The 20,075-nt window shown below is 33.5% G+C and overlaps 1 protein-coding gene across 2 annotated transcripts in view; it reads right to left on the bottom strand.

The window, feature by feature from the left end:
* PH4alphaEFB (prolyl 4-hydroxylase subunit alpha-1) overlaps window positions 1-20,075 on the bottom strand; it is a 71,335-nt gene that overhangs the window by 28,840 nt on the left and 22,420 nt on the right. The window lies entirely within an intron of this gene.

Raw genomic sequence — 20,075 nt, forward strand, 5'->3', positions numbered from 1 at the left:
CAATAATTTTCCGAATTTAACATAAAATTATTGTGTAAGTTCTCAATGAAAAAATCGTATGATTTGTCCAATAATATAAAAAAATTTAGTTTGACATTCTCTATACTTGAATATTCTCTGATTAAAGCCAATAACCAGTTCAATTAATTAATAAGTAAATCATCTACTCTTTATATCTGTTATTAGAATGTCGTGAACAAAAAAATAAAAAATATGTTAAAATATTTAGGCTCAAGATTATTTTGAATATTCTATTCAGCTGATATATATATTTGTAATTCAGTACCAAGCTATGTTATCTGGTCAACCGATTACGTCATTTATTCACAAGTGGTATGCGTTTCCTATGTAAGTATCTAATTTTTCTCTTTGTGTGTGAAATAACTACCGCACTTACTTTAAAGTTTCGCTTTCCTTTGTAAAATGTTATATCTCTTGAATACTGCGACTGTTTTTTAATTACTTTTTAAGTAGCTAATTAAGATGGACAGCCACAGGCACGTACAGGGTTATCAACGGCATGAAGGGATATCCCTCAACATCAGCTTTCGAATTACAAACAATCCAAACTTCTCTTACGATTCCCGATTGCGTATTAAAGAGAATGTGGAAGTCGTGATAGGTCGTACCTACATTGGGAAATTTGAGTGATTTTATATCAGCGACTTAAACATCACTAAAATCGCAACGGCCGCTTTAATGGCATCATCCTCTGAAATCACTCTTACCGGCAGGCACAGACACAATTGCAGCTCTCATTACAGGAACAATTAAGTGCGCTAATATGAACCAATGAGGCGGTGACTTGTGCTGAGACTAATTTGTAAGTGTGATTGTGATATGCGATTTTGATAATAGCTGTGTTTTTTTTACATCTATATGCGTTTACGCTTAAACTTTATTTGGACTGCTAATCGTCAAATTTTAAATACACCTCTGAAATTGCTGCGTATAAATTTTGCACTACTAAATTCCAATACGCATTATACTCAAATGTAACTGAAATATGTGTCTATGTTTCACCCTCTACACTAATTCTATGTATTCTATGCGTGTCCACTATTCATCGCAACTGATTCAACTATATGTTATACATTATGGCCCCCATAGGTTTGCGTCTCCGGTTTTAGGTACACCCTGTTCTGTAGCTAGTTATTTAACCACTGCCGCTAGATGGTTCTCCTAGCATTATCTAAGCGCGGACAAGCGTATTTTTACGCGCAAACGTAAACTTATACGCGTGTAAAAAAAAACACGGCTATTATTTCGCTTCTGTCACCGTTTACCACGGACACAGAAAATATCGCTGCGACTTAGATGACAGTCGCGGATCCCGTTCTGAAAAAGTAGCGGGATTTTACACCTCTATTTTCAATATCAATTTCTGGACTGAATAATTTAATGATATTTTAGAAAATTACCGTGTTTAAATTGTACTATTTTATTCAGCTGATACATAGAAACATCCGCAAGCAAATTGTGGTACTTTTGAGTACGTGCACTAGATTTGAAGATATTGTTTGGAGGGTCTTTTAAATAATTGTTAACATTTTAATACTCGGCTGAGCAGAGCTCAAAATAATCTGGGCGAAAAAAGAAATTTATTTAGCCATGTCCGTCCGTCAGTCCGTCCGTCCGTAAACACGATAACTTGAGTAAATTTTGAGGCATCTTGATGAAACTTGGTATGTAAGTTCCTGGGCGCTCATCTCAGACCGCTATTTAAAATGAACGAAATCGGACTACAACCACGCCTACTTTTTCTATATCGAAAATTTCGAAAAACCGAAAAAGTGCGATAATTCATTAACAAAGACGGATAAAGCGACAAACTTGGTAGGTGCGTTGACCTTATGACGCAAATTAGAAAATTAGTAAAATTTTGGACAATGGGCGTGGCACCGCCCAGTTTTAAAATAAGGTAATTTAAAAGTTTTGGAAGCTGTAATTTGGCAGTCGTTGAAGATATCATGATGAAATTTGGCAGGCACGTTACACCTATTCCGATATGTCTGCTAAAGAAAAAATTAGCAAAATCGGATGACGAACACGCCCACTTTAAAAAAAAAATTTTTTAAGTCAAATTTTAACAAAAAATTTAATATCTTTACAGTATATAAGTAAATTATGTCAACATTCAACTCCAGTAATGATATGGTGCAACAAAATACAAAAATAAAAGAAAATTTCAAAATGGGCGGGGCTCGGCCCTTTTTCATTTAATTCGTCTAGAATACTTTTAAGGCCATAAGTCCAAGAAAAATTTACCAATCCTTGTGAAGTTTGGTAGGGACATAGATTCTATGGCGATAACTGTTTTCTGTGAAAATGGGCAAAATAGGTTAAAGCCACGCCCAGTTTTTATACACAGTCGACCGTCTGTCCTTGCGCTCGGCCGTTAACACGATAACTTGCGAAAAAATCGATATTTCTTTACTAAACATAGTTCACGTACTTATCTAAACTCACTTTATCTTGGTATAAAAAATGGCCGAAATAAGACTATGACCACGCGCACTTTTTCGATATTGAAAATTACGAAAAATTAAAAAAAAATGCCATAATTCTGTACCAAATATGAAAAAAGAGATGAAACATGGTAATTGGATTGGTTTATTGGCGCAAAATATAACTTTAGAAAAAACTTTGTAAAATGGCTGTGACACCTACCATATTAAGTAGAAGAAAATGAAAAAGTTCTGCAGGGCGAAATCAAAAGCCCTTGGAATCTTGGCAGGAATACTGTTCGTGGTATTACATATATAAATAAATTAGCGGTACCCGACAGATGATGTTCTGGGTCACCCTGGTCCACATTTTGGTCGATATCTCAAAGACGCCTTCACATATACAACTAAGGGCTACTCCTTTTTAAAACCCTCATTAATACTTTTGATTTGATACCCATATCGTACAAACACATTCTAGAGTCACCAGTGGTCCACCTTTATGGCGATGTCTTGAAAAGGCTTCCACCTACAGAACTAAGGCCCACTCCCTTTTAAAATACTCATTAACACCTTTAATTTGATACCCATATCGTACAAACACATTCTAGAGTCAGGTCCACCCTTATTGCGATATCTCGAAAAGGCGTACACCTATAGAACCAAGGCCCACTACGTTTTAAACAATCATTAACACCTTTCATTTGATACACATGTCATACAAACACATTCCAGAGTTACCCTTTGGTTCATTTTGCTAAATGTTGATTTTACCTTATTTTGTCTCCAAAGCTCTCAGCTGAGTATGTAATGTTCGGTTACACCCGAACTTAGCCTTCCTTACTTGTTTTCCATTGTGTCTATGTCCTGTTTTCTTCTATGTACCTATATGTAAACAATAACCAAAATTAAAAAAAAAATTGGCTGCAGTTCGTGTTTTTAGCGAAAGAATTTGAATATGTAGAAAAACAATAGTATACAACAAATAAGTTAAACACATCGATATTTTCGGCATTCAATGCTTTCCGAGAAATAAATAATCAAACAGTTTCCTTAACTTCGAATACATACAGATGTCACTGTGCGATGCAGCCCAATCAAGGTTTTATTAGATCCAGATCATATGATCAGTTTAAATAACTACAGCGAAGAATCCAAAAGTGGATATACAGTTGCACTCATTATGTCATATTTAAATCTAAATACTTCCCCCTAACGCAAATATTTAAGACAAGACTTCTCTTTATCCGGGCTTGAACATTTTTCATGATCTTCCAAAAACTTCTAGACCGAACTTTGTTCTTCAACAATTTATCAGTATAAATATAAGGTACACCCTAATGTTTATAATTTTAACGAGTTTACTACATTTTTATGTAAATTTAAAATACATAGAACAGGTAAACACAAGTCATACAATTATGCAAATCATTTTTAAAACATTTTTCGATTAAATTTTTTTCACAGAAACAGCGTTTAGTCTAATCGCATTAGAAAAAATATATGTATATATACTTGTAATGATCTATGTACATATAAAATGTAAGGCGCGATAACCTCCGAAGAGATCTAAAGCCGAGCCTCTCTTCCAATTTGCGTCGTCATCCTATTTTTGTTTTCCTACAAATTGGCGGGATGGTACCTACTTGTTTAATGCCGACTCCGAACGCCATCTGCAAGGCAGATGAGTTTTCACTGAGAGCTTTTCATGGCAAAAACACAATCGGAGTGCTTGCCAAACACTGCCGAGGGGCGACACCGCTTAGAAAAATTTTCTTCTAATTGAATGAACTTGTTTCTAAAATTTTGATGTTGCTTTTCCCGGGGCTTGAACCCATGATCTTTGGTGTGGTAGGCGGAGCACGCTACCATCACATCACGGCGGTACATATGTTTGTGGTAAATACAAATCGTTAGCTTCATTCACAAAAGCTCTAACCAAAAAATTTAAAATTTTACAGGAGAGGAAAGGACAATGCAGCGAAGACAACGAAGATAATCCAAATAAGGTCATTGACCTTTAAGTTGTTCTGCTAAAATGCTAATTAATACAAATACAAACAAAAGAATTTATGTTAACCACTTAAAACTTAGTATAGGGGTTAAAAGGAACACAAAATTAAAACGTTTCGAAAAATTTTGCTTGTGCAGTTTCAGTACCCAAATCTTGTGAAAGTTCTGCTACTTTGTCTAAAGGTTTTGTAGAAAAAGTGAAAAGGGATGCCCTGAGAAGGGAGACAGAAGTGATGCTGGTCAAACTCGAATCCGGCAATTATCCTATCCAGACCAAGTTCTCCTAAAACCTTAAGCTTGTTCCTCCAGTAGTATGCGCTTTTTTGTTAAAAAGCATATTCATAACTGTTCTGCGTAACAAACTCATCTTACAGCAACTTTATTATCAGCCAACCATAATTGTTAGTTTTTAGGACTTCTTTCGAAGATCTTGCTGACAATTCTCGGAGTGGATATGCCGAATAGGACGGAAGCTTCATTTTATAATGTATTATAAGGGTTTTGTGTTTATTGAGTATAAAATAAAACCGTTTAAATACAGTTTACAAAAACAAAGCTAATGTCAATATGGTGTGGTTGAAAACCACTAAACATAAATGATTTTAACTGAGTTATCTGCGGCTACCATGGGCCAACTAAGAGATATTATGTGCATTAATATTTACATATATACATACATACGTACCCATTTGTTAGGGTTTTTCCTCTTCAAATGATTTATTTTTTCTTTGTAAGGCTTAAAAAGTTAATAGAAAATAAACTCATACAGCTCATAATTTTTTTTTTTGTTCTTATATGTAGCAAATTTGATGAACTACAATAGCTTTGTACTAATTTTTCAGCAAAAGCAAATAATAAAACATATATTAAATGTGTAATACAATAAATGCGAATTGTAGTACATAGGTTAGGTTGAATAGACCGGTCAATAAAGACCTCACATAGACTGAATTTGTCCATAGTGTTACCAGCACTGAAAAATCCCAATTAGAAATCAAGACTTACGTTATAAAATAACACTGTCGTTTTGGCAAATACTACAAGCTTTCTAAAACCTACCTTTTTAGCTGCCTCGAGATCTGGCAACTCTGCCGCTCTAGTAGCTGGAGCCTGTACCTAAAAGTTAAACAAAGTACAACCTTGCTTGATTATTCCATGAGTGGCCATTGAAAGGCGAATATTGTTCCGAGTATACCATGTAAATCTCTCCAAGTCGTTTGTTCGGAGAGTGGAATTAAATTTCCCGCACTTTAGCAGTGATGCTCTTGCTGGCTCGACATCTCAAAACATTCAATATCAGAGTTTCACGCATTCAGTACACGGTTTATTGCGGGCAAGGTTGACTTTGAATAGATTTTTGTACTAATTTATCATAAGAAACACATTTATTAAATAGCAATTCAAAATTAAAGTTATTTAATTGAAGTGTTTGATCTGAAATTGGCCCTTAGCGTTATTTATTATTTTCTTAAAATTATCACATTTTTAGGTAGGGCAGGGAGAAAAAAAATGGCATGAATATGAGCTACTCTAATGTGAAAATCAGTGTAAGAATTTCAATAGTAGTAGATTAACTACTTTTTTGAGAGAATTTAAAAATGTACTAAGCTTTAGTCAGGACCTACGATCTTTCAGAAAGAATCAACAAAGTATCGAAGAAAATCAATGTCTTTCCAATTGTTATTTAAGGGTTCCAAAAAACGGCTGGCCTGGTTTAGTTTGCACAAAAATTCTCTACTTAATTGGAACTAAGCAAACATTGAACGATTTGCTGTTATAAAATCACATTGAAGTTATTTCAGTTATTTCATAAACTATATAACTATGGTAAAAACATACATTTTACTAAAATTGAATTCAAAAAAAAAAAATCGGTAACATATAAAACGGTCAAGAAATAGTGAACAAAAAAAAAGTGAAGGTTTTATTTATTCTCTTGAAAAATTTCAACGCTTTCTACTACTGTTTTAACTTTATTACATTATTTATTCAGGAAGAATTGGAAAGTTGCAAAAGATTTGAAATTTTCACTGAGAATCTTTAAAAAAAAAGGCCAGTTAAGTTTAACATTAAACAGATTGATCTTGTATTTAGTTTAGATTTGGAATATGTAATACTACGGAAATCTCATTTTTACTATGATTTTTAACTAAGGTAGTTTTAACACTGCTGCAAAGATATGTATGTATAAAGAGTTAGAGCCGGGTTTGATATGCAAATTAAGCTGATTTATATATGTTGGTACTTCCAATGGCCAATTGTTAAGCCATTGAGCGGACAGTTAGAATGTCACTATCAAAAAATAAAAAATACAAACTTAGATAAATAGTAGTACAAATGAGAGCAACTTTTTTTATGGGCAGTTAAAGTTCGTAAAGAATAAACCGTACATACATTAATAGTAATTATATTTACATTATGTATGTACCTATATAAACATCAACATAAAATAAAGGTTGAAATTAACGCACAGCGGTTAAATGAATATATTCATTTCAACTGATTTCAAGTTCATGAGAAGAAGTGAAGTAAATTAACATTGTTAGCAATGTTTTTATTACTTAAAAAACAAAAAACTACTCGTAGGAAGTATACGAAAGTGGCGTACCACAATTTTAGAGAAGAATCTTCTCCTTATATTAAGGTGTGGTATTGGCATATATGGTTTCTTCCAGTCATAAGCTGTTAGTAAACAAATTTCAGCGCACAAAAAATCATATTTCGACAATTTAATTGAAAAAAAGTATTGTTGGTTGGTTTTCTTTCTGGTTCCTCATGATAGATAAATAAATTAAAAATTAAAAACTGCTTCAAATAAATGTTTCCATACATTTAAAACGCAAAGCGGGCAATCCCCGCTTAATTCATACAATTTTTCTGTTTTTTTTTTCTTTGTTTCTTCACAATTTGACCCATTTGGCTCAATGTGTTTGCACCTTCTATTTTAAATTACTTTTTATCTAATTAATGTGCAAAAATCGCAAAACGTGACTGGGTAAATGTCAAGCAGACACATTTTTTGCCTATGTACCTCAGTATGAATGGCAAACTACTTTGCAGGTGCGCACCCAATAAACGTTTCAGATGCCTTTCGTTAGCAGCCAGGTAAATTTGAATGTCGATCTCCGTACTTATATTAGTAAGTATGTATGTACACATGTACCTATGTTTACTCACTTAGACCCGGCTCTCCAATACAAGTTTAACTTAGTTTGTCGTTTAAATTACGCTTAAATTTATTATGCAGTTTTTCAGGCAGCTTTAACAGAAGTTTAAAAGGACTGGTCGATCTGGGAGGTCTAAAATCTAGTTAACCTATCAGCTACAAGTACACACATTTGTTCTGATTGCAACATAAGTATAAAATGAACGGGGAGATTTAAGGCCGAGCTTCTCTGAAATTTGCATCGTGCACCTCTTAATTTTTCCTACATGTTTTAGGCCGACGCCGAACAGCATCCGAAAGGCAGATGAGTTTTCACTGTCACGGCGGCTGCCGACATAGAAAATCTGTTTTATACTTTTTTACTAATTTGATCACAGCGTTTTCGTATCTACAAATTATCTAGATAATGAAAAATCCAGTGTCGCCATAAAAAAAGGTCTACCACAAACGCGGCCTTTAACTGTGACTTAAAAACTGCTCTGTAGTTTGACTGGAGTTTAAATTCGAGGCAAACTTAGTTTAGGCTTAGCTCAACCGCCTTTTGAAAAACCGGTCCTTAATCTAGAGAACATCATTTTTTTGCCATGTTCGGTTTATAGGCAAGCTCACCTAACTTCTTACTTGACTAAAGCTAAGTTTGATCACATTAGCTACAATTTTTTAGATTAGATTACTGAGATTTTGAAGTACTTCTTCTTTAATATTCGAGCTATATAGAACAGCATCAAGAAAAAAAGTTGTGCCTGGTTTCACAGCACTGGCACAGAATAACTAATTAAGATAATAAAAGGACTAGAACGCGGGTTGTGTGGAAATTAGAGAAAAAAGGAAAAGGAGAACGGAAAGTGTATCAGGAAAAAAAAATCCCTATGGAACCTGCAGAAGAAAAGAAATTTATGAAAAAGTAAAAGCATCTAACACATCCCCACTAAACCTTAGTTAGTTGTTATTGAAGAGAGTTCGAAAAGTAGAGAAAACGGTGCATGACCGATAAAGGTAAGACACAAGAGCTTTGAGCAATGCATGTCAGCAAATACATATATACATACATATCAACTTTAAATGCACAAACCTTTAATTTATTGCATTTAAGAAAATGACAATATTATTATAATAGCACAAAGTTAAGGAGCTGCATAAAGAATCAACCGTTAAAGCCAAACCACAAACTTTAATAAAATGAATAATAATACTTACAGTATATCTTCAAAGATGTATAATATTAGGTACTATATACGTAAATATGTATATATGTATGTACCAGGCATGCTTAACGAACGAAACGATATCATTTCGTTACGATAATCAACGCTAATAAACGGAACGAAGTCACTTCGTTTCGTTTATTAACGTTAAGATCGTCAAATTAACGTTAATTTGACGTTCTTAACGTTAATAAACGAAACGAAGTGACTTCGTTTCGTTTATTAGCGTTGATTATCGTAACGAAATGATATCGTTTCGTTCGTTAAGCATGCCTGGTATGTACAAGTATAGGTGGTACACATTAATATACATACAAAGTTTTTGTGGCTGGATGACAATACCGTAATGTCGTGGTGGTGTAACACACCTTAATAAATGAAAAAAATATATATATATACATATATATTCAGATATTACATGTGTACATATTACGACCACAAGTACCTACTATTCTACGATGGTAAGATTTATCATTTTTATCTTAATTGCGAAATGTAGATTTATTTATAAGTAACACTATATGTATCTGTTCATATGTGTATTATTTTAATACCGCTCCTTTTATATTTAGCAACCATTTTATTTTTATTTATTTACATATTTATTTATAAGAATGGTTGTGCATAGCACTTTGCATTAATTGAGTTTCGTTTGGTTCCCTCCCAGAGTTTGATAACGCTGACAAAAATGTTCTTAATGAAATATAGTAATTATGCTTTGGGACTATGAGATTGCATGTTCTGGGTGATTGCGCAAATGATAACTTTTCGAAAAGTATTTCGGAATTTTAGTGTTAATAAGCTTTTGCAAGAAAAAAACATTCAAACATTTCATTCAGGTAGCTTATAACTTATTTATAATATATGGTAGAATATATGTATGTACGCCTAAGAGTACCTATCTGAGACATCTATTTATGTTCAATCCAAGTTTTCGTTCAGATACACTATCTAGCTGACCGTAATTGAGTTCACGATAAGAAAACGGTGTTATATATACTATGTTCAAACAGAAAAATAAATTGAGGCTATTTCGATTTAAATTGAGTGGTGTTCATACAACTCTATTTAGCTTACACAATAGTAATTTGATAGCTGGTTGGCTCATGTCTACAGTAACAACATATCTTTGTTGAGACTGTCAAAATGTGAGTGTTGGTATTAGGTGAATGGAATGGAATGAAAACATAAAACTTTGAAATTTTTGTGTGTTGTAAGAAAATGTATTCAATGTTTTGGTTTCATTTTGATTTTGCCATCTTCTTTTGACAATCCCTACCCCAGTGAATGAAAGACATAAAATCAGCTGATGAGATGAGCCAACCATATAGTTCAGCCATTCGTAACTGACGTTTAAATATACTCAATAAACATACTTTACAATGTTGCATTTGTATTTTGAAACAATTTATTACGCAATTTTTTTTAAATTGGCAATTTATTATTACAATTTATTATATGACAAATTGCGTAATAAATTGCCCAAACAGTATAAATTGTCAATTTGGTGTGTGGTTGAACCTAGTAATAGTATAGTAGTTCTCACCAAACGCAATTTCGTGCCCGTGAAGGATATTTTACAAAAACGGTTTGGTTTATGATCAGAGCACCCAGAATATGAATTAACTTAATAACCAAGGTTAATTAAAACTGAATCAAAATTTATAAATTACTTTTCCATAATACTTAGATTATAAATTATTCAATTGTTGTGAAATAAATTTATGAAAATAAATTTAAATTGTTGGAATTGACCCAAATAGTAATTGTGTGGAGATCATTATTGACTTTAACTATCAAGTCTTTAGATATACCTATTGCGCTAGAGAGACACACACATACATACATATGTATATCTCCGATGAATAAATAATAAAAACAATACACAAATTTGTTTGATATTATTTAGGAAGGCATAAGCTGATTATGATTCGAATCGGAACTGGCCGACTTGACAAAGAATACACGTCCCGGTTCAAAATTTATTCATGCTTAAATATTTATAAAAGATACTAACTCAAAATTTATTTAAAAAAGGGCATTTCAATTTTTTTCATTAATATCTTATCTCAACTCAAAGTGTATTGAATTTATGCAGTCGATATAAAAATCATCTTGGTGACAGGAATTTCTTGCTTTTTCACTCACGATTAGTAACTCCAACACAATTATGAAAAGCTACAAATTAGCTTTGTAAAAGTTCAATACATTTTAAATTGTAAATGTTGTTGTCGAGTGACGTTTTCTTAAAATTTAGTTTTTCCATTCTACTGTCAAATATATTTGGATTGAGTTAGCAGGTTTCTCAGCATCATCAACGATATACTAGTATTGAAAATCAGATTATAACCACGCCCACTTTCAAAAATTTCGTGAAATGATGCTTGACGATTGGACTCTATAACGAAAAATATTTACTTTAATTTTGTAAAATGGGAATGGCACCGCCCACATTTAGTAAAAGACAATTTAATAGTTTTGTAAGCCGTTGATATCATTTTGCAATTTGGCACAAAATTGGTAATATATTGGTAAAAAAATTGTAAATCCTTCTGGTCCACTTCTTTTCAGTTATTCTCTCCACAAAACGTATAATGCCATAAAAAGAATTATCGACTGGATACTTTTTACTGTGTTAGCATCGATACTTTGATCCGAGTATTTTAAATGAGTACCGGTAATAATACTATTTCTAAAAGTTGTATCACTAGTCACGATATATATTAAGCCAGTTTAGAAGGACTGAACTGACTATCTGTTTTTCCATTATTTGCTTTGTTTCATATTTCCTTGATTATTACACAAATATGGGTGGCTAAATTAATTTTGCCATAATGGACGAATTGCACAATAACATATGCATTAATTAAATTACGTAAAATTATTATAGCATGATGCGCAACATTAAATTGCGAGTGTGAATTTTGGTGTTATAAACAAATGCCTCAAACAACGTTAGCGAACAACAACTACGTTACGATATTGTGATAGTAAACCACATGCACAGATATATACGTACTAGGGCGGGTCGATTTAAAAATCGCTCATTGCTCTATGAAAATCGTATTCTAGGGATCAAAATAAGAAACTTTGCCGAAGGAACCATACCTCTAAAACGAATTCTGATGTCGCCCCCCCCCCCCCCCCTTTGGGTCAAACTTTTGGGTAGGGGCAATTTCAATTCTACCTGCTGTGTCTTGTGGTGGCTTAAAAAAATAACACAAGCAATTTTACGATCTGCAATTGTGTCACAGTGATACCTTCATTTTTTAAAACGGTTGAATAAAAAACCCACACAGCTATGTTTACGACATGCAAATGCATCACAGTGATGCCTTGGTTTTAAAAGGGGGTTGTAAAAACGCTAATTTCTAATAATTTTTTTTTAATTTCTTTTCTATTACTAAGTTAAATTCATTTTTTCATTTACATATGTTCTGACTAAATAAATTTCTAAAGAGAAAAATAAACTCCAAAAAGAAAAAACAGGCATTTCAAAGTGGGATTTTTCAAAATTTGCCCCTACGACCCAAAGGGGGGACATCAGAATTCATTTTAGAGGTATGGTTCCTTCGGCAAAGTTTCTTATTTTGATCCCTAGAATATGATTTTCACAGATCAATGGGCGATTTTTTTGCCTCCCCACAAATCGACCCGACCTAATACGTACATATGTATGTACTATAGAGAGGTCCAATTTGTAGGGAGCGAAATTTTCGAACATCGTTCCTAGCGAATTCGGATGCTACATAAAATTCTAAGGAAATAAAATTTTCGAAACACACATTTGGGCTCTCTGTCACATCTGAAAGGAACATTTTCGAAAAATAATTGATCAACACTAATATGAATAAATAAATAAATGCAAGGCACGATATCCTCCGAAGAAATTTTAGGCCTATCTTCTCTTCCAGTTGTTGTCGTGTTCCTTTTAATTGGCAGTCTGCAAGGCAGGTGAGTTTTCACTGAATTTTCATGGCAGAAATACATTCGGAGTGTTTACCAAATCACTGCCGAGGGGCGACCGCGCTTACACACTTTTTTTCTAATTGAAAAAACGTCTTCTGAATTTTCGATGTTGCTTTGCCGGGAGCTGCACCCACGATCTTCGCTGTGGTAGGCAGACCACATCATGGGGGCCGCCGTTTTATTTACTGAAAATCTAATATTCAGATAAGTACGATAGTTTTAGAGCGATCATATTTCATTCCGCGGGTTTCACATCAGAAACTCCCTCCAGTAAAAAATTAATCTCTCTGTTTGAAAAGGGTACCCTAGGCTCGTTTAGATGCATTTAAAATACAGAAAACTATCGTATGCCAGTTGAATTAAGAATTATCGTATTAGCGATACATCTTTAGCTTCACCAGAAGGGAATGCTATTTTCAACTGCTTCCCAAATCTTATTTGAGCTGACAAAAACTGCTTAAGAAAATTTTGATTTGATATTTAGCTTGGAACGTGCGGAAAACCGAATTGAAACCAACATTTTCCCACGCCTTTTAAAATTTCGAGCTACGAATAATGTTAATAATTTTTTATATACATAAGTATATGTATAAGTACGTACATATGTATAATATCTCGCATATATTAATTGCACAAACTGCCATTGGGGTTAATAATGCTTCAAACTTCCTTATTTTACTTTTAATATTTTAATGTATAAATGAGTACTAAAGATTTCATGGAGATTAATAGGTATAAAATATCGTAAGAAAATGAAGTCCCGACAAATACATTTGTATATAATGCGATGATCATTATTTATTAAAAACAACTGCCATGTTTCAGGAAATGATTGGCAAACGTTTATTTTCCAACTTATTTGAAGAAGCAACATTCAAGTTTATGAGGTTAAAATATTCAATAATAGAGCATTGCTCAAGACTGTTTTATATTGATATCAAAATAATTATCGCCTATGCATTTTATAAAGAAAGGTTTGGTTAAAAAAATGTGTGTGTAGAATATTTAGTACGGTGATTTTTTTTCGTAGTTGTGATGATAACTTATGTCAAACTCATGACAGTCACATTCTTTTCTGCTTACTTTAATGCAGAGCTTTTTGATTAATTATATACTTCTCGGATTATGAGCAAATACTTTCATTGGACAGTTTAAATTAAAATCTCATTAATAAAGGTCAATTGCACACAAAAGTCGAAATTAAAAACAAAACAAAAAGCAAATGATATAAAGTAAGTATTACGCGTTTGTGTTTAGCGAAGCGCAACAATTGTCAAAATATTAATGAAAGTTGCTATCAATTTCAAACTACCCTTTGGGCAAATGATGACAACTGGAAAGTTGCACTTGGTTTTCATCGTTAGATCTGTTCTTGCATTTTCGTGAATATTAATAATTCAAAGAATTTGACATATCATAACCTAAACATTTCTAAAAGTACAAGGCAATATATTCAAAAACGGAATATAATGTAATTACAAGTACTTCTGTACGTAAACTATACAAGTTAAACTAAATTTTTAGTTTATAAGCTTACAGCAACATTACTTAAAGCTATTCAAGAAAGAAATTATTAAATATAACGCGTAAATGAAACAGCCCTGCAGTTATTCCCAATATAGTGCCAAAGTAATCCTGGAATAATCATCTTCCTAAGATCCCGAAACAGCCCGGAAATAATGCAGAAAAAATCCTGGAATTACTCTGAAAATATTCCCTTAACTTTTTTTGTAAATTTAAGTAAAACCAATTTGATATCTTTTCGACAAAATACGAGAATTTTTCGAGTCAGCCGGAGTAATGTCTGTGTGTTTTTATATCGATAATTGAATTGATTTCTTTTTGGAAGAGATTCGATTTTTTCTATCCAACGTGTGCTCTAAAAGTTTCCTAAAATTTTAAGCAAAACTATGGAAACAGAATTTCATGAAAATTGTTTAAAAGAATTAAAATCTCAAGATTTCTGAACTTGTTAAAACGAAAGTTATTAATTCTTTTGATGGAAATTTATGTAAATTATCTTATAAAGGTTCATGTTCTCTGGGCCCTTGACAGGTCTGCCGTCATTGTCTTTCTTAAACACCAGTACTTTCCGATGCCCTTTACGATAACAATTGGTCACCCCAATAACATCTTTATGTTAAAGTTGGGGTTATGTTTCATGTGTAATAGAACCAGGACTGTGATATCTGGGTAACATTTATTTGGTGATCAGTATGCGATACATCACGTACCTCTACCTGGAGGGTAGTTCTTTATTACAATAAAAATGTATGAGCTACATTAATCTGTATACTACAAACATAAAAAGTTTATGTATTTTGCACAATGTGTACAATGTTTTGTGTACATATTCGAATTTATAAGATGTGAAACCAAAATTTCCCATACAATTTTTATAGTAAACTGAAAAGCCCGATGCGGACACCTAGATCAAAAGGGAGCTAACTCAAAAGTCTAAAATTTTGAAGCTATGAGTACCACCGGGTTTCTTAATTTAATACCTCCACTTATCAGCGAGAAAAGGCTTTGTTAAAAATAAAAATTGCATTGGCGCATATGAGGGAAGCAGAGAGTTTTTCTCGTTTTCTCGTCGATCATAGTTAACACGTATACAGGCAATTATAATTAATAGTGATTATTAATTTATATTAATCACAAAAAAAATTAAAAAATTAAATAAATAAATCTTGAAATAATAAAAATTGTCTTTAAAATTTTAATGCTATGGCATTCACGTCCACGAATGTGATGAAGCCATGTATTGACATCTAAAAAGAAATTCGAGCGTTGCGCCAAAGAAAAACAAAATAATTTTAAATATCCTTACATTCACACTTGCATACATACATTAATCTGCGCATATTCACACATCTGTATAATCATAGCTGCCATAACATTAAAGCAACAAATGTCAAGCCGAATAATTTAGCAGAATCTAAATGCCGACAAACATGCGTGATAGGAGAAATAGTACCGACCATGGGAAGGTAATATGACTCTGAAATGTCTTCGTTCCTTTTGTTGAGATTCGAATTGTAGTTGCTAAAACATTTTATACAAATGCAATTTCGTCCCACAAATTTACCCTGCAATGACAATTTAACACATTGGCTGACAGCACATTGGAGTGATTACAACCAAAATCCTTCTCTATTAGCCAGAGTATACGGAGTGATGATGTAAAAGACCTGCGTTCATATGAGCATGTTGGAAGTTGGCTACCTATAGGCAATACGGATATCAAAGCTATATTCGGAGGTCCGATATAGAGAGAGGTGATATCCCGACACATGCAAGAAGCTATTTCACTTGAGTTTGTGACGGTTTTTCGTCTAAAAAGTTAATGGCAAATGTAGAGGGGAGCTACGAAATTGTTAGTTCTTATCAGAGTAACAAGTAATATTTAAATTAAGGAGGTGCCATCAAGAACTTGGTCATATTTTGGTGTGAGTGATGAATTGTGTTGTGGGTCTAATATTTTTTTAACTCTTCAACTAATTTTTCGGTTTGGTATTCATCTGCGTTCTCTCCTTTTAATTTTCAAGATAACATGTCTGCAGGAAGCCAAGGTACCTTTCCCATAATTAACGTTGTGAATATGTCAGTTGGTAGTTGGCCAAATTAGTTAAGAAAGGAGAAAATTTAGATAGCCACATATGTTTACGTAGATTCCCTTGGTGTTGTGTTATCTCGTCGTAACTGACGAAGTTCGTGCATTTTGAAAGTCACTAGCACCAAGATTTTTTAAAAATAGATGCTTAGTTATTAAAAAATTTTATACACAGAGTATATTAACTTTGATAGGATAATGGTTGGCTGTGTAGAAATTGACTTCCATGTATCAAAATTATCAGTATCGAAAAAAAATTTGATTGAGCCATGTCCGTCCTTCCGTCTGTCCATTAACACGATAACTTGAGTAAATATTGAGATATCTGATATTTTCACCAAATTTGGTACACGAGCTTATCTGGACCCAGAATAGATTGGTATTGAAAATGAGCGAAATCGGATGATAACCACGCCAACTTTTTATATATATAAAATTCTGATAAACACAAAAAACTTGATTATTTAGTAAATAATATAGCTAGAATGTTGAAATTTGACATGTGGACTGATATTGAGATTCTTGATAAAAATTTGAAAAAATTTTTTTAAATGGGCGTGGTATCGCCCACTTGTGATAAAATCAATTTTACAAATATTATTAATCAAAAATCGTAAAACTTATCGTAACAAAATCCGGCAGAGAGGTTGCCTTACTATAAGGAATACTTTGAAGAAAAATTAACGAAATCGGTTAAGGACCACGCCCTCTTTTATATATAAAAGACTAGAAGACCCAGCAGACGTTGTCCTGCCCTAAACTTGGCCTATCTGCATACATTTTAATAAGCTTTTTCCGTCTGACTCTGCTCTCCACCCCCTCCCCCCCCCCCCTCTTCGCTTTTTCTTAATCCTTTTATTCCCTCCTCCCTCCGTATTTTTCGCTTCATCTATCTCCATATACGTCTCATTCTATCTCTTTCTCAATCTCCTTCTCTCTTCTCTCTTCTCTCAATTTCTTCTCATTCTTCTGCATCCCTTATTGCCTGTCCAAGAGGGTGGTATGTATTTTATTCCAATCCCAGTCCCAGTCCCACTCCGAGTCTCAGTCCCAGTCCTAGTCCTAATCCCAGTCCCAGTCCGTCTCTGGATAATATATTACTCTGTACTAAAGCACTCATCAATAGCTTTCATTTAATATCCATATTGTATAAACACTGTCTAATCATTAACTGGCCCACGTTTTGGCCTATATCTCGAGACCCTAGTCTAATCAACAGCTTTCATTTGATATCCACATTCTATAAACACATTCTAGGGGTACCCAGGTCCACGTTTTGGCCTATATCTCGAGACCCGAATCACCCAGGGGTATGAAAATTACCCTCTAATAAAACACTAATCAACAGCTTTCATTTGATATCCACATTCTATAAACACATTCTAGGGGTACCCGGGTCCACGTTTTGGCCTATATCTCGAGACCCGAGTCACCCAGGGGTATGAAAATTACCCTCTAATAAAGCACTAATCAACAGCTTTCATTTGATATCCACATTCTATAAACACATTCTAGGGGTACCCAGGTCCACGTTTTGCCTATATCTCGAGACCCGAATCACCCAGAGGTATGAAAATTACCCTCTAATAAAGCACTAATCAACAGCTTTCATTTGATATCCACATTCTATAAACACATTCTAGGGGTACCCAGGTCCACGTTTTGGCCTATATCTCGAGACCCGAATCACCCAGAAGTATGAAAATTACCCTCTAATAAAGCACTCATCAACAGCTTTCATTTGATATCCATATTCTATGAACACATTCTACGGGTACCCGGGTCCACGGTTTGGCCTATATCTCGAGACCCTAGTCACCTATATTTCAAGTTAGATCAGACTACACACGGGGTGCAAAACAAATTCAAAATCGGTTGAGTAGTTTAGGAGTCCATTGGCCTCAATTGTGTGACACGTTTTTTTTATATATTAAGAAGAAGAAGATTTTCAAAAGGGTTGTGGACGAATAAAATAAGCTATATCTTTGCAAAAAAGAGCTCTATATCAGTGGTATTTCATTTCCCAAGGGGATTTATAACAGTAAATTTGAAAAACTTAAAAAAGGGGCGATTATGACTAAGCAATTTTCTATGTTTCGGAAGTCATAACTCGAAGAAAAATTTACATATCGTAACAAAATTGGGTACACATATTTTCCTTATAGCAGACAATATTTCTAGAAAAAATGGAGGGGATCGGTTAAAGAACACGGCAACTTAGGTATAAAACAAGTTTAAAAGGGTCGTAGACTAGAATAATAAGCTATAACTTAGCAAAAAATAGTTTTGAATCAATGATATTTCACTTATCAAGTTTTATTGTAAGAGGACAGGGGGGGGTGGGACATTTTCTTTTTAAACGGGCGTTGCCACGTGTTATATAGAAAAGTAATTTAGCTGAAATGAAATGTACAATTGAAGCTCACGCTGAGTATATAATGTTCGGTTACACCCAAACTTAGACACCTTTACTTGTTTATTTTAAATATACATTTAAATAGCGCTATTATTTTGCCGCCGGTTGTAGGTAAGTGTGAATTTACGTATGTATATTTAAACGAACTTTATAGTTTTTCTTCACTTTCGTTTAAATTTTTCTTCCTGTATTTATAAATTTTGTTTCCGTCAGCAAATTAATTCAAGTCAAACAATTTTTTTATTGCTGACAAAGCTGAGCTTTTTGGAGCACATACTTAACTCATTATTTAGCCTGTGGCAGGGCACGAAAATAAACTTTAAAAAATTATTTTCATTCGTTCATCGCTCATCTTATCATTTATGCTTTCTATAGTTTTGTACACTTTGGAAACGTTTTATCATTTGCATCTGAACTTTATATATATAGATTTCTTAGTTTCATTGAAAGGAAAAATCATTTGTTTGGTCAAAATCAAATTCAACAAATATATTCATTCGACAAGGTCTCCCGACCTATATATGTAACTATGAGTACATACATATAAGTTAATATTTACAATACAATGTGGATAAGATTGGCACTTGGAATGGGAAGGTTTGATATTAAGCTGAACTCCTTGAACATTGGATTAAAAAAATAAATACAATTTCGTCCCCTGTCCTGTAGGCGACTGAAGCAGTTAATTGGGAGTAGTTTGATTTGCATTAATGTACTCGTAATCGAGTTGAATGACTTAGAAATACATCTACACTGCGTGGTACATAAATGTGTCTGCACTTACATATGTGTATATGTTTGCATGAAGGCCTAAGAGCGTTTCAGATTAGTACATATTTTTATAGTGGCATACATTTTTACTTTTCTAGTATTAAGTAAGTTATAGATGTAAAAATGTATAGTCTTTACAGAACCCAACCAAGAGAATCAAGCTAGGTATGTAGTCAAATGAAAGCAAATCTGCATACATATCTCGATTGGCCGTGCGGAGCGAGATGCTTGAAGAACAGCTTATATCCAAACTCAATTCAAAGCTGGCTCGGGATAACAAGTGAATTCGTTTTAAAACAATTAATTATCACCTTTTTTCCGAGAACTATACCAGAGACGGACTGGGACTGGGATTAGGACCACCCTCTGGGACTGGCAATAAGAGATGAAGGAGAATGAGAAGAACTTGAGAGAAGAGAAAAGAGGGTAGGAGAAGGAGACTGAGAAGGAGACAGAGTGGGACGAAATAGAGATA

Source organism: Eurosta solidaginis, chromosome 1 (assembly GCF_040869045.1).
Source record: "Eurosta solidaginis isolate ZX-2024a chromosome 1, ASM4086904v1, whole genome shotgun sequence".
Taxonomy (NCBI): Eukaryota; Metazoa; Arthropoda; class Insecta; order Diptera; family Tephritidae; genus Eurosta; species Eurosta solidaginis.